Raw genomic sequence first — 14,547 nt, 5'->3', positions numbered from 1 at the left:
CGTTCAATATTTATTTGCCACAATCCAAAAGTGATTACAATGGTGGACTAGGACCTAAACTATAATAAATTAAAATGTTGATTCAACTTACAGCAACTACAGTACATGCATACTTCTGTGTATCAAAATAGGTAAAATACCAATTAATACATGTTTTTTCAGCTAAAAACAAAACTAAAAGAGCTGACAGAGCACAACTGCAAAAAGAAAAGCAGCTAGGGAAAAGCATATGTCAATTTCACGCTTTTAAGAGCCTAAAATAATTATCTATGGCAATCGACGTTCTAAGGCTATGTTTACATGACAGCAATATACTAAAAATGGACAAGTTTATCCTATGCATTTTTCGCGGACAGACGACAACGTTACTGTTAAAACGATCCCCGTTCACATGGGTCTGCAAAACGACTAAAAACGCTGTATTCTGCTGCCAGGCCAGTAGTTGGCGATGTCACTTTGTAAAGAAACACTACACGCCTATAGACTGAACACGTAGTATGCATGCGCATGATGTCACCATACATTCACGTTTTCGTAGTTTGCATGGAGACGACAACGGTATCGTTTTCAAAAACTTTGAAACCCCTTTTCAGGTCAACAAAATACCGTTTTGTTCATTTCGTGTAAATGAACGGCCAAAACTCATTCAGAAAAATGCTGCATTTACTTGAAAACGCTGTCCAAGCAATGAAATGTGTGAGATGAGGTTTGTGATCCAGACGGCATGCATGTAGAAAGCAATAAGAAGCGCATAACGTCGGCTATCTCTGCATGTTTACAGTTATTTGAGCTCCAGCACAGTGAGATGATAATAATATCTGTCACTGGGGCTTCGTAAATGGCCTTTCTCAATTCAGAGACTCATGATAGACTTGGATCACATCCTGCGAGACACTAATGAAGGCCAGGCCTGTGACGGAAGGACTAATATAGAGTCATTATAGAGTCAAGTTCCCTGCGCTGGCCTTTATTTCAGCATGCTGGGGAATGTCAGCGCAGATATGAGGACGAGGCCCTCCACTTTCCCGGCAGCTGAAGAGCCAATCCATCCAGAGCACTACCCATAAACCCCGTGCCTCACCTCTTATTACAAACACGTAAAGAGCGAGCCGTTTTTGCACTTCGACCCCCTCACAAATAGACAGATCGCTTAGAGCGGCATGAACCCGGCCTCGATGGTATTCCACGGCAGAAACGCACAGAATGGAAGAAAACTCAATTTGCACGTCAGGATGATTGCATGCTGTAGTCGGCAGCCATTTGCGGACTGGCCTCTAAAACCACATACATGCCCAATACATCAGCTCTTTTGAAAAAACAGGCCCTTGTGAACCCTGCATGATGCTGCCGCTTGTCGATGTACAGGACGGATAACAATATTGTATGTTAGCTAAGACAATCAAACCAGCAATATGGTCATTTCATAACCTGTAATGCATTTTCAGCCAGTCTTTAATAATATCGGCATATGCATATTCAACAGAATGCAAGTTAACAGCATCTTGCTACACAATCTGTGAAAAGTCTGTGAAATTTATATTTCTCATAATCCTAAAAAAAACAAAAAAACATTTTGTTCTAAAGGATTCTGCTTAAATTATTCAAATTAGTTTTGTAGAGAAAATTCTTTCTAAAAGTAAGGTTTTAATTAATTAATTGGCACATCATTTATTTTTATTAAAGGTGAATTATTTACATGAGTTCATTAAATAATATGCACTAAATGGATATTGGATTGATGAATCGATTAATAATTAAATTAATAAAAAAATAATTGCTTTACTATTATTTAAAAATGTGTAAAACATTCATAATAAAGTATGATTATGTTTGTCCACTGGTATAGTGTATGTGAATCTTTCAAAGAAAACAAATACATTAATATTCTGTAAATACATTAATAACTAAATGAATCAATTGCATATCATGTGTTTTTATTAAGAGTTCTAAATGCTTTATTATTCTAAAATATTCATAATAAACAATCAGAATGTAAGTCCAAACTTTCGACTGGTAGTATATCAATATTTCTGAGAAAGAAAAATGCATAGGTTACACTTTATTTTAAGGTCATTGTTACAGTGTAATTATATAATAAGGTACTGAGTAATATTAAGTAACTACATGTACTTACTATAGGGTTAGGGTAAGATTAGGATTTGGTTGAGGGTTAGTTGCATGTAGTTATGCATAATTTACTTTTATTACTATGGTAAGTATATGTAACAAGGACACTGTAAAATAAAGTGTTACCTGCATTTATTCTGCATATAATGCATGTATTCTGAATTTCCATTTCCATGAGTGTATACAAAATGAAAATGCATTAAGTGGATCTTGGATTGATATTTTTATTCAAAATGAGAAAGAGGTCTTTGAGCGGGTTTCACATGTTATTGATCCAGACAAAAACACATTATAAGTAATACCGTAATGTAGTACAATAATGAGAATGAGATCACTGCTCATTGCGGTAATGAGAATTTCGGGATTCGAAAATGTGCTTAGTTTTAATGAAAAATCTTCATCCTAATACTATAGCGTTCCTGTAGCTCAAACACTTGCAGGGAATGCAAATGATAAAATGCAAAACCTGAATGCAATTTACAATGCAATGGATAAAAGCCAAATGCATAACTTTTATCCAAAGTAGAGCCCGAACGATTTATTGGCCGATATGAGCCTGTCGCAGATTGGTATCGGCGTATATGACGGAGATATGCCGCCGATTTGAATTTTTTTGACGTGATTGTGTCCGAAATGTAATTTCGCTGTATTTTACGGCTCTAATGGGGACATCGAACACATTAAGTTTTATCAGAACCTCATAATTCAGAAGATTATCTCCAGAAGATGCCAATGACCTTCTTCCACATGTGTTTCACTATTTCTGTCTTGTTTTGTCTGGTGTCAGAAGCACAGAATTCCCAAGCACTACCAGCAAAGACACTTAAAAGTTTCTGTCGACAAAGTTACAGCTACTGCTGTTTGAATTCTGAAGCAGAGAAAGTGTTATATTCAGAGCGGATTTTAACAGAACAAAATGGTGTGTCAAACTCAATTAGCGCTTGGAGGACTGAGAGATCACAGATTGGAGGGTCATAATTATAACCTTCTCTTGGCTGGCAGTTTTTCTTTTCAACGAGATTGATCTGCATAATTGCAGAAAGAAGTCAGGAGGCAGTATGTGCGACAGGATGTTTTTTGGAGGTTCTCGGGAAGACAAACAAAAGGCTCCTACAGGATTTCTGGTCTGACGGATCTGACGATATGAATGACGGGTTTGATAACCCACCTCACACAGTCACGAAAGACAGCTGGATTTACAAACGACTAGATGACTCACTAAAATGAAACAGTATATGAAAAGCTTGGCAGCATTGCGTTTTAGTTTACTGCTATTGAACCACATTTTAATTAAAGTCTCACATTTTATAGCTAGTAATTTACTTAAAGAGGCCATGTTTTATTTTTCCCCCTCTTATGTTAGTCGAGGGTTCTTGCACTAAAAATTCTTCTTCTTTTTTTTTTTTTAGCTGTTCACATTCTCTCAAATTCTTAAAATTATTCAACTTGGAATGTTGGAATTATTTATTGGAATTTATTATTTCCAACTTGGAAACCTGTGCAAAAAAAAATCTAAAACAAGACCTCCAATTTTGCTGATTTGTGGGTGTATGAAGTCACACGAACATGGTGGCACTTATAAAGATGTACATTATTAAGGCGAATGTTCATTTTTCAGCAAAATCTCAGTGAACCGATAGACCTATAGACGCCATATTGAATTTAACGTGGATGAAAGTGGCTGTGAAAGGACAGACTCAGGAGTATAATCTAACCAACCACACTGTACTTCTACTTCTATTTCAAAGCCTCATTGTCATTCCTATCAAAAAATTTATAAATCGCTGCATCACGTTGATGCATATTTGCATAAAGTTAAATTCTGCTCAATTTTGTTGCATCACTGGTCTCTGTCTACTAAAATCGGCAAATCTTATTGAAAAATGAATGGCTTCCATTTTACTTTGTCACTATAAATCACAAAAATGTTAGTGCGGACATCTCTGAAGACTACAATAGGCAAATTACCTCAGTTATGACTGGCTGTTTTTGCAGCTTGGTGGATTACGGAGGAGTTTTGCATTGTGAACATTAGAGTATATCTAAATAGTACATTAAAGGGGTCATCGGATGCCCATTTTCCACAGTTGGTATGATTCTTTAGGGTCTTTGTGTAAAGTTTGTAACATACTTTGGTTAAAATTCCTCAATGGTTGTGTAAAACAACACCCTTTTTACCTCCTCAAAAACACCTCTGTTCACAGCGACCCGTTTCGGTGCATGTCTCTTTAAATGATAATGAGCAACTGCTCACCCCACCCCTCTCTTGCATGGGGGGTGTCCACACAATGAAGTGCTGCCATGGCAATCTGCCTTGCAGAAAGTAAACAAAATGGCTGAGGGAGAAATATGCTAATACGGGAAATATGCAAATACAGGACAGTCCGTCATCGGTCGTGGGCGGAGCATGTGCAATATGACATCATATTGCTCAGAAAATCCGAACTGCTTGATTATTGAGAGTGTTTACGTTTTTTGAGGATTAAAAGAAAAGGAGTGAATGGATTTTTTTCATTGTATGGTGGTTGTGTCCACACACTGCAAAGACACATTTATATGCAAACACCATATAAAAGTGAATTTTGCATTCAATGACCCCTTTAAAAAATTAAAAAATGAAAGACAAATCCTTTTTTAATGCTTTGTTAATCCTAGCTGGCTTGCAGAGGAAAAAACAGAACTGCACAGAAGAAACATGAAGAGCTAATCTTGTTTTCCACCCTGACTTGTTAATTGTGTTATTAATGTGGATGGGTGGACGCTGTCTTCCTCTTCATCTCTGGAGACATAACTGCAAATTGACCCTGCTACTCTGTTCCTCACAGCTAGTATACTAATATTAGCAAACTGTTATGCTGATAGCACCCTGCCTCCACAAAGCAGCATTTACACAAGCCCACTATAAGTTATCGAATACCAGCACTGATGTAGCAGCCTTGTTCTCTTACAGGGACAAATGTAATTTAAAAGATCCATTATTGAAATTTGAACATTGTGTTCAAGTGTAAGTAGATTAAAGGGGACCTATTATACAAAATCCACTTTTACATTGTTTTTGAACATAATTATGTGTCCGCAGTGATGTGTATACAACCACTCTATCATCCTAAAAATCCACCCACTCTGTATTTTCCCCATTAATCACAAACAATGTCTCAAAATGCTATACATTGTGACGACCCCGCCCACAAATGACAGGCCTATTAGCTTAGCTCCTCCCCTAAGTGTGCCGTACACCGTCCGCCATGTTTACGTCATTTAACAGCAGCATTCAAGTAAGAAATTCATTCTTATTAAAGCTACTAAAGTTATTCAGTCCAGTTGAGTGGTTTTCTGTTTTTCTTTTGTTGTTTGATTCACATTAACAGCAAAGAGAAGCAGGTACTGTACATTTGGCTGCTGTGACTTTTATACACAGATCTAAATATGATAATAATTATATCGCATACACGATATAATTGATAATAATAATAAATATGAATATAATATATATATTTCTTTCACAGCTGTTTGCGTTCACAGACATAACCGACTGTGTTTATGTGAACTTTGTGCATTTGAGAGTTTAAGTGCAATAAGACGTGAAAGAGAAATTTGTTTAGTGCTCATGCGACAGGAACTGTGCGACAGCCGGACCAGCTTTCCGTGCACACGCTTCGGATATGTGTGCTCAGAAAACCACATATCAGAAGTTTAAAATTAATATGATTTTAAGATTAAAATGATATTAAGACTGAAACGCATGCAGATAATAAACTTTCATGATGATGAAGAACTGCAATGTCACTTGAGCGTAACGGCGAGTTGCAAAGGCTCCGCCCTCTTCTGGAAAGCTGGGTGGGGAGCAGAAGCTTATTTGCATTTAAAGATACACACACAAAAAAGTACGTCTTTGATTCTACCCAAAAGAGGGCAATTACAGAATGTGTATAATAATGATCTGTGAGATATTTTGAGCTGAAAATTCACAGCCACATTCTGGGGACTCCTGAGAATTATATGGCATAAAAATGGGCATAATAGGTCCCCTTTAAGGTAGTATTTGTTGGACTGAATTTTTTCCCTAAGTGAAGTTAATTCAAAGAAATCGTGAGTCACTTTCATGTAAATTTTACCGTGTTTTACTCTGTTCCTATACTACTTTGAGTTATAATGACTCTTATGTAACAAAGTTTCAAGTGTCTAGTTTAAAAAAAGATCAGAGTTATGAATGTGGACCATAGGGTTTAAGAGCTACAGACATTTGTATTTGGGTATGTCATTTTCAGAAAATTCTCAAAAATAGGGGCGCTGGTTAAGAGGTTAATTTATGCTGATTTAAATACAAAGATCACTGTGTACAGACAGGACGACTTTCTTTACTGTATCACAGTAATGAGAATGAGATCAATGCACATTTTGGTAATGAGAATTTATTTACAAATTCTTTATATATATATATATATATATACACTTTTTAATATTGTGCAATTACATACAATTCATATCTATTATGTATATATTTATATAAAAATAAATGTATCAATTAAATATCTATAATCATATAATATCTATACATCTATAATATCTTTCAGCCATTTTAATGTCATCCTTTACAGACAAAATAATACAGATGAGCAAGTGAGGTGCAGAACTGCATCTGACAAAGAAAATCACAAAAGCATCCTCTCACGCTCAGCGTGCAAACTGAATCTGTGAAGACACTTTCTTAGTTTGTATTCTCTATCAGTCGTTACCCATAAGCCACAATTTCGATAAGCTTAGTTTATTAAAAAAAGTGCTGCAGGACTATAAATCAATTGCGAGGTCTGTTTACTGGAGGCTCAGAGCTTAAATAACAACACACAAGATCAAATTTTTGATGAACACACTGTATGTTTTGGCCTCTGTAGTGGCATAGGGCAGGCTCAGCTGTAGAAAAACATTTCCAGATTGCTCATGGCCCCTGAGGGGCTTTTAAACACTATCATCCAGGTGATGTTGATCCAAGGTCGTGACCCTTTCCTTCCACCAGCGGGGAGCGTCTCACCTTTTGAAGCGGGCTGTTTTCACACGGCGCAGAGGGAATTAAAGACTTTGTTCTCCAGTGAAGCAGGATAATGGGCTCTGACCGACAGAGCAGCCTTTGAAAGATGCTGAGGTGAAAGAAAACCCTGAAGAGGAGATGTGACGTGAAGGTGAAGGAGACGTTTGTGATTCTGGTGCCTGGTGTGAGCCTCTCATCAGTGTGGCTGATTGCGCCGCAGTGAACGCGCTCTGATTGAGTGTGTGACAAGGACTCCGACAGTGTAAGGAAATTTACTGTAAGCAATGACAAAATTTGATGTCATGAACAAATATGGTTTGATATGTGCCACTGCTCAGGTTTTAAAGGGGTCATGAACTGGCTTTTAAAAAAAAAATTATATTGTTGTCTGAGGTCAACTTATGATGTTCGCTTGGTTTTTACATTCAAAAACATCTAAATGAATAAGTAATAGGCTATTTTCTACCCTGGTTTTGAGCCTAGCTCCTGAAACGCTCAGTTTTTATGGGCGTGCCGCATTGAAGACTTGGAAGTAAACGCCCACTGCTATGATTGGATAACAGTTTTGCATATTATAATGAGTTTCACGTAATGCACAAATCGGTGGGCGGGGCTAAACAGGCAGTGTTGAAGTAGGCGTTGATCTTCTTCTGCGGAGGCGGAGTTTGATACCCTTTACATGTGATCTGCACTCCAATTGGTTGTTGCCATAGTACGTCACTGTTCATTTGCATAAAGTTGAATTCCACTCACCTTCGGTGCATCGCCAACAGTTTCTGTTGCTCAAGTCGTCTCAAAACACCCTTGAACGCCCTACAGCCTAGAAACATTGACAATGTTTAACAGTTTCAACTAAAATGACAAACTTACTGTGCAAATGTACATGCAATATTACTGCATACAGAAATAACACAGATTTATTAGCCGTCATTGACTACTAATCAAGTGTGTGAGTAATTTATTAATGTCGTTAAAGGGCAAGTGTTCAGGGACAATAATGAATTGATCAAAACAACCATTATGATTTACTATATAATTAACAACAAGACAATATCATTAATTAGATTTGTAATTCCACTGATGCTCTAGATGTAATGAATAAATGTTATTGGCTTGTGACTCACCGAGTTTGTATCGATTCCCAAGAAATCCAAGGCAAACATAATCCCTCTCTGAAATGAGCTAAAACAGACACAGGATTTGCAATGCAAATTCAATTTCACCACCAGAGTTTCAATGAATGGAGTTACAATGACAAAGGATTGTAATTTCAGTAGAGGCACCTGCATCATTTGCTGTGTTTGCTGTTAAATCAAATTAAGGAAGACAAGTATTGATCATGTTCAGATATACTGTATTTTTACATATTGGGAAGGTTTTGTGAAAAATCCACACTAAATTTCCTCTCCTACACTAACTGAAACAAAAACATGTAGAGATGATCAATAATCTGATTTTGTTCCATGCCATAATGTGACATTTTAGAAGATTTCTTCACTGTAAAAAGTGAAAATGTCCTTAACCTCACTGTAGTCAGGTTCATTTGATCATATTAAATATCGTATTTGGTCTTGAAAAAACTGTTAGCAAAATAAATAATAAAAGTTCTTTCATTTTAAATAAATATTTGTATTAATTTTACGTATGATTTAGAGATTTGTGCGAATGTTCAAGTCAAATGAGTCTCTTTTCACATATTTTCAGCTTCTGTTAAAAGGCAAGTTCGTGTTGGAAAAAAGACAATTCAGAGACACAAAGTCCATCCATGCTTGTTCAGCTTTTGAGAAAAAGCTACCTTTTGTTTTAAGTTTAAAGCTGTTTCTATGGATACAGCATCGTTGCTATGTGACAGTAGAGGGTAGAAAACATGTGGCATGTGTAAGGTTCAGAACAAGTACTCATGCCTATAATCGGTATTCTGAGTGATTATATATAAACATTCTGTCAATCAAACTCCGAGATACATGTGTGCTTCAGCATGAAACAATCAACTCAAAACAATACAGAAAACAACAAAAAACTATTTTTTCAGAGACATTGAGAGATTTTAAATGTTGTTTTGCCAGTCATGAAATGAATAAAGAAACCAGTTTGGTGCAAGAATTAAATGTTTTCATTGGAGAATGACACGCCATGTTTGTCAACACATTCAGTTAAAAGCAAGGTAATATTTTTATTTATTATTTAATGTAAAGTTTTCATTTATTTAAATATTTTATTGTATTATATTTTAATTATGTTTTATTTCATGTAATGTTTGTAATTTATTTAAATATAATATTGTATTATTTTTATTTATTATTTAATGTAATATTTGTAATTTTTTGAAAATATTTGATTGTATTATATTTTATTTATTAATTATTTAATGTAAAGTTTTAATTTATTAAAATATTTGATTTATTATTTATTGTAATGTTTGTAATTTATTAAAATATTTTATTGTATATTTTATTTATTATTTAATGTAATGTTTGCATTTTGTTTAATTACTTTATTGTGTTGTATTTTTTATTATCATTTATTGTAATGTTTGTAATTTATTTAAATGTTTTATTGCGTTCTATTTTATTATTTTATTATTTATTGCAATGTTTGTAATTTTATTGTATTTAATTTTTATTGCTTTAATTTGTAGTTGACTATTTCACTGCTAATGTGTACATATTTATCATACAGTATACAAAATTATGAGCTGCTGTTAAGGAATGTTTTGGTATATTTTTAAAAGCATAAATAAGAACAAAGTAATTATGTCGTCATCACAATCACCAGAGGCCTACTGATATGGCAGTCAGCGTATCAATTATGACACCATGCACAAATTCTGTTACATTAGAATACGTTTTATCATTACAGTTCTAATAAGTAGCTATTAGATCAAATCAGCCTGAAATAGGAGATGCATTAGTTAAGAAGCTCTATAGCACTAATTCATAAATACGGCATAAATCTTTTCTAGAGTCTCTGTATTTTCATCGTTTTCCGGTTGAATGCACAATTCTGAAAGTAATGGAAGGTTTATTTAATAAAGTCTAGGACAAACAAATAATTAACCCTTACATTTTCAGATATTCTTATAGATATAACACTGTCACATCCAAATAACTACATCATTCCTCTACTTTGGATAAAAGCATTTGGTAAATGCATGAATGTAAAAGTAAATCAAGGCCACTGCATTCGGTTTACCAGCAGTCTGCACCGATTACTCCAAGACAAACAGAATAAAATGGAGAGACAGAGAGGAATTATTTTGATTATTTGCTGCAGAAAGTCTCTCATCCCCGTCAGTCTGGACACAAACTCCATCCAGAATACCAAGTAGCTCAGATCCAATTTTAATTTCACTCATGCTCACCATTTGAGTCAACTAAACGTGAACAACAATTTTTTCGTGGCAGTAGGCTCGATTAAGACTATTTTCTCTATCCAGATTTCTCTTTTGAATTAGGGTCTTGTGATCCATACTTTCATCTAATTAACGATCATTACAACACATACAAAGACGATGCAACGTGACCTGTCACAAAACCCTGCAAAACACACGTCTCTGTAAGAGAACACCACGCCATTAAGAGAATCCATGTCAATCCCTGCTGTAGAAATAGCAGGCTTTGGCCATTTATTTGTGGTGATGGACAGCTCTACAATGGAGACCAAACTACCAAAGATGTTTCAAACAAGTGGAAACAGCTTGGAGCTCATAATTAAAAGTTGATGGTTTTTGTGTGTTTTTTACTATTTGACATGAATAATAACAAGGCTTTGCAGGAAAAATACACATCTTGAACGGACTGTATAAATCTAAATACTGCATCTGTTCCAAAATCTATATACAGCCTTTTAACACACTCCCAAAGCAAAGGCTAATGCTAAAAGATAACGCTGCCTTGTAAGATACCTCAATCTGAACATATTCAAAGCAGCATTGCATGTAACCTTTAAACATGCAACACACATCAAGCTTACTGGGTTTTTTAGTCATGAAAAGAAGTCGGCCCTTGATGGCTCGGCTGCGACGGCAGATAGATGCTCTCTTCGTTCTAATAAAGTCGGGATCACAAACAATAAGGCCACTAAGAGACAGGCCTGACTGACTGATTCATTAAAATGAGAAGAAAAGGTCACGGCCCTGGAGGACACGTTACATGGGAGCACTGACGTTGTGATGGACATCCAGTGACTGTCCACAGAAGCAGATCTTCATGAAAAAGCCACAATGATCAATCTGCACTGGACAACATGCCATTACTCTGGCTTCCTCTTACCGATGAGATCATGCACTACCGCCCTCAAAGAGAAAAGCTGTCCATGATCATGCTCCATTACTATGACTATTTCATGTGTGTGCTATAATGCTACTTTTAATCATTTTCTTCCCTGGGATGTGGAAAATATAGAAAATAACCATAATAATAAAGCACCATTAGTGTTGGGCGATATGCTCCATTTTCATATCGTCCTATCGTCAGCCTGTGAGATCGGCGATACACGATATTATCGTGAGGGGGGCGGGGCTTACTTATTTGATTATTAACTTGCTTATTTACTCGTTAATTTGCTTGTTTTATTAGTTCGTTTTATATATGAGAATTGTTTTCTATTTTGCTAGCAAAGGTGGAGTGTTTATTAATAGGCTAAATCGGGTTATTTCCTGGTATAGTGAGGTAAAAAAAAGATCCTAATCATTCTTGTATCTGACTCAGAGTATTTCAACATGTCAGCGGGAAATTTACGGACACACATTATCCTCTCATGCCGTTACAGATGCAGCATTTTGACTGTACTTCTGCACGAGATGGGAACACGTTTTAATAATTTCTTAGGTCAAGAAAGAGTTTGAGTTTGTGATACATGTCCTCCTACCAGTGCTCTCTTTGTCTGGATGCACTTCGCATATCGCACTTCAATAAGCCCAAAGAACGCGGGTTGTTTTAAATGCCGGGAGAAATCAAAGGCAAAAATCTAAAAGTCAATCGGTTTATACTTAAACTTATGACTTGACTCCGATAAAGGAAAACGGGTTAATGTGTTTACATGACATGCATTGTCAGTTTATTCAGCATAATCAAGTTAATAACGTGCATGTAAACGCGCTCATTCCCTGAAAATGAAAGCAGAAACGGACTGAGCTTTCGCTGCATTAACGGCGCGGTCTCTCAGAGACGACGGTGGATATAACGGTAGGCTATAGCAACTATCTTAATTTACTGGCTTAATATTTCTCTTGTGGACTTACATTATAGACAGTAAAACAATTAGAAGAATATTACTTGTTAAACAAGTGTTTGAAGTTGCTTTTGATTTTCACAGATGGCAGAGTTGTGCTGCGTTCGTGAACTAAAGACTGTTATTAGGCCTATATAATTTTAGTGATATTATTATTATCATTAATATTTTGTAACTGTATTGTTTCTAGTGTTATTAGTGTCATTAAATGTTTTGTTAATGTGCTGTGGAAACAAAATACTGACGAACAACGATGCCGTCTTCTTGGCTCTGTATAAGAATGATGCGTCTGTTAAAACAAGCACTCTTGACAATTTGTGACTGGATCTCATACGCGCGCGTCGGTGATGTCGCAAGTGTGGTTATAGGTGATGATGTCTTATGAATTTAGGCAAGGCAAATTAATTGTAGTTCCTAATTAATTTAATAACAATACTAGCTTGATAATAATAATAATGATTTAATACATTAATGGGAAAACAAGCTAATTATCGTATAGATATTGTCAAAGGCATCTGCCAGCAGCGATATCTCTGACTATCGTCGATACACGATACTATCGTCTATCGGCACAACCCTGAGCACCATGCGATAAAGAGAATTAAATTAATAAGCTACTTTGTCTGATTATTAGTGGAAATTTCACTGGGCTCATTATGGGTTGTTTATTATGCTAATGGAGGTTTAATCTTTAACTCTTTATAAACAGTAAAGCAGAACTTCCCAAACTTTTTATCAATTTCCCTTCTCTCAAAGCCATGCTTTTTTTCTTATTAGAGCATAATGACTACACGCTGTTGGAGGGACAGCTGATTGCTTGAAATGATTTGGGATGCCACTAATTACACACATTAAAAGGCCGTGTTTAAAAAAAAAACAGATAAGAGCCTGTATAATTAAGCTTCCCACTCACTTCACTTTAATGTCTGTATGTGTGTGTGTGTCAAGAGACCCCATGAATGCAATGGATGACATTTTGAACAGTGGGAAAACATGTGATTTGGACTTGGCAGATCCGTCAGCGTGCAGCTGTATGATCCGTTGATGCACGTGCCGATATAGGAATCTCTGAGGAATGTTTGCGATGATGCCTCCAGAGCAGAACAACAAGAGACTGACGCAAACATTGGTGGAAGCAAAGTCATTATCGCTAATTAAAACTATTGTGTAAAACTAGAAGAATTTAAAAATCTATAAAAACTTACATTTGCAAAAAAAAATGAAAATGACACTGCAACTATGACGAAAATCTATAAAACCTTACATTTGCAAAATAATGAAAAATGCACTGCAACTATGATGAAAATCTATAAAAACTTATGTGCGAAAAACTAATGTGCACGCAGTTCATCAAATTAAACAAATCTACATAGACTTACATAGTAAACTTTATTTTTCATATTTTCAATCAATTCTGAATAGCCTTACACTAATCGTCCTAACAGCCCAGTTCTTTTGGCTCCCTATTAAACATTGTATAAATTTTAAAATATTGCTGATTACTTACAAAGCACTAAATGGTTTATCTCCGCAGTACTTGAGCGAGCTCTTAACGCATTATAGTCTTTCACGTCTATTGCGATCTCAAAATTTCGGCCAGTTGATAAAACCTAGAATATCAAAATCAACTGCAGATGGTAGATCCTTTTCCTATTTAGCACCTAAACTCTGGAACAGTCTTCCTAGCATTGTCCGGGAAGCAGACACACTCTGTCAGTTCAGATCTAGACTAAAAACACATCTCTTTGACCTACACATAACACATTATAGACTTCTATAATTCAATGTTAGGCTGCATAGATTAGGTCAGCCGGAACCGGGAACACTTCCCATAAATCCTGATGCACTCGTTAAATCATAAGAAGAATGGCGTCTACACTAATATTAGTCTCTCTGTTTTTCCCGAGGTTTACCGCAGTCCGCTGGATCCAGGCCGTATCCAGATCCATAGACAGTAAAAGAAATGGACACAGCGACCCCATAGACTTCAACGGAGAAAAGTGAAGTCAATTAGAAGCACTCACTTCCTGATGGTCGAGCGTACTGCGCAGACTCAAACTGAGCTTGACGACGTAGATGTGACGTGAGCAACCCGTCTGTCTTCTAGTAGCTGTGCCAAGAGAAATCTGAATCATTCCCTTCTGAAACTTGCAGAGATGGAG

The sequence above is a fragment of the Abramis brama genome (assembly GCF_963993115.1).
Source record: "Abramis brama genome assembly, chromosome: 22".
Taxonomy (NCBI): Eukaryota; Metazoa; Chordata; class Actinopteri; order Cypriniformes; family Leuciscidae; genus Abramis; species Abramis brama.
Note: the sequence above shows the minus strand (reverse complement) of the source record.